The sequence below is a fragment of the Gekko japonicus genome, unplaced genomic scaffold (assembly GCF_001447785.1).
Source record: "Gekko japonicus isolate JY-2015 unplaced genomic scaffold, Gekko_japonicus_V1.1 scaffold2010, whole genome shotgun sequence".
In the NCBI taxonomy this organism is placed as follows: Eukaryota; Metazoa; Chordata; class Lepidosauria; order Squamata; family Gekkonidae; genus Gekko; species Gekko japonicus.
This window is the reverse complement of record NW_015177078.1, coordinates 219,989-222,478: the sequence shown is the minus strand read 5'-3', so window position 1 is coordinate 222,478 and position 2,490 is coordinate 219,989. Positions and strand designations below refer to the sequence as shown.

At 53.9% G+C, this 2,490-nt stretch overlaps 1 protein-coding gene across 1 annotated transcript in view; it reads left to right on the top strand.

Moving 5' to 3' along the window:
- Positions 1-1,906: 1,906 nt before the first annotated feature.
- YWHAZ (tyrosine 3-monooxygenase/tryptophan 5-monooxygenase activation protein, zeta) overlaps positions 1,907-2,490 on the top strand; it is a 26,575-nt gene continuing 25,991 nt past the window's right edge. Inside the window, exon 1 of the mRNA XM_015428246.1 lies at positions 1,907-2,145. The gene's annotated coding sequence lies outside the window, so the exon portion shown is untranslated. The remainder of the gene's footprint in view (positions 2,146-2,490) is intronic.

The following is a 2,490-nucleotide window of genomic DNA, read 5'->3' as shown; positions in this document are numbered from 1 at the left end:
TGGAATGGACTCCCCTAAGAGGTCAAAAAAGCTTCCACTCTCCTGGCCTTCTGCAAACTATGCAAAACTGAACTATTCAAGAGAGCTTTCCAGTCCAGGTAATAAGGCTACACATTACAAAATGGTTTCACAAACTTACTTGGATAAAAGATTGGGACCTGTGGTATTTACTAAATGTATACAGCGTATTGTAAGTAGGATCTTATTGTGTAACTTCCGTACCGCTTAATGTGTCACCTTAATAGTTATACCATGCTCCTGTTCTTTCTGGTGGTTCCAATCTTCTAATATAGTAATTAATTAGTTACTGAACATCCCATTTTTTATTGTATTGGCTCACTATGTGTGTAACCCACCTTGAGTCCATGTGAGAAAGGCGAACTCTAAATAACAAATAAACTTGATGGCACATAACACATGCAAACGTATTTTCATGTTCACAAGCTAATTCCTTGAGCTCAAAAATCACAGAAGCAACACCATGTGTGTAATCAAAAAGATATGGAAAGGTTTAAATAAGAATTAAAATAGGCAACTGTTTGCATGGACTGGCCATATTGGAATCTGGATTTTTAAAAAAAGATATGGAAATTGAGTGCAAAATAAGCTGGGGCCGGGGTATCTAAAGGGCCACCTGCTCCCCTGTGATCCTGGCAACAACATTAATGCTGGCAACCCAGCATTAACAACTCTGAATTTAAGTTTTTCCAGGCTAAAAGCACCACTATGCAAATAGCCTTACACAATCGACCCCTTAATTAACACCCTGGGTGAAGGGAACTGTTTGGCCTGGCACCTAAAACAGAGTAGCATAAGCACCAAGTGAGTCTCAAGCAAAAGGGCATTCCACAGGCAATGTACCACTACCGGAAAAGCCCTGTTAATCACCTGTCTCACATTTTTAGGTCAGGCACCAGCAGCACCCCCAAGCACAGTGCAACACCTGGCCATTTTATAAACCACTTTGGAAAGAGGCGGAAAAGCCAAGTATAAACTGTCATTAATTTACTTGCTTACTTGATCATCCACCTTTCTTCTTGAGACCCAAGGGAGATTACAGAACTATAAAAACAATGCAATAATGACCAGACACACAACGAAAGTGGAGCACACAACCAGAGAACCCTGAAATAAAAGCAATATAACCCACGGAACCGGATTTCATAACGTCTAAAATGTTCACAAGCAGGTCAGAGTACCACTCTTTTTCAACCCCGGGTGGGCCTTCCTATCACAACTCGAGCCCCTCCTTTTAAAACGCACAGCGCCTACAGCACCCTCATCTGAAGGACCTGAAACTTCCTCTGTGGCCTTGAATGACTGAGACTTGGCTCAAGGCCTCGAAGGGCTGGAGCTGGGAAAGGATAGTTGAATTGTGCTCATGTGCGCGGGGGAGGGGGCTGAGGGGCGCCGGGTCGTGCTTCCCTTGCCTGCTCACTGGTCAGACTAAGGGGGGGGGGAGAGAACCACGGTTCTTGAGCTACCAAAACCCGTCCAAGGCGATGGAGAAGGAGGGAACAGTGCAGCGCCCCCACCCTAATGCTAGCTCTGGGGCGGAAGCGCCAGGGCGGCGCGGAGCCGCTCCCTGCCCTCCCTTCCAACAGCCTTGCAGCCGGCTGTAGGGAGAGAGAGAGAGGGAGGCGCGGCTCTCCCGCATGCGCGAGATAACACGCTCTGCAGTAGTGGGCGGAGGGGGGTAAAGGATCTGTGCGCGCTCACGTAGTCGGAAGAGAGGGAGAGAAACAGCGGGACTAGGCGTGTCCAAGGGCGCGCGCGATACGGCACGAGCGCCACAGCGTGCGCGCGCTCTCTCTCTCCTGCCCTGCCGTGTGTTGCTTGCGGCGGTTGGTGCAGCCGTCGCGCTGGTGGGGCCGAGGGAGAAAGAGAGAGGCACGGGGTGGGGGGAGGGGGAAGGGCAGGAGGGGAAAAGTGTAGGCGCAAGCGCGTGCCCGCGCGCGGTTGCCATGGCGCCGTTTGACGTCACGGGCTCTGTGTTGCCCGTGCGTTGCGACGCGGTGATTGGCGGAGACCCCGTGTGTGGCGCTTGGGTGAGCGAGAGCGAGGCTGCAGCGGAGCGAGCCGCGATATAGGCACAGTCCGCGCCGGTCACCCGCCTTAGAGACACTCGTACCGTCGACCCTGCAGGTAACGGCCTCCTGCCGGCTCTCGTTTCCTTTCCGGGAGAGGCTCCGCTGGTTGGAGCGGCTTTTAAACGGGGCGGCGGCGGCGGCGTCAGCAGCAGCAGCCGCCAGAGGTTGAAAGGGGAAGAAGGAGCGGCGCTGAAACGGGTGTTCGCCGCCCTCCCTGCCTCCCCCTCCCTCCCTGCCTCCTTTCCTTCCGAGGGCAGCAGAAGGGCGGCTCCCAGCCCCGCGCCGGACGAGGCGGCCTGGTGGGGAAGCGCCATTCATTTCCGTCGCCGCGGCGGGGGTTCGGTTCGCCTCCTGTCTTCCCCCCCCCCCACCCACACAAACAGGTGCGGCCGGCCCCCCC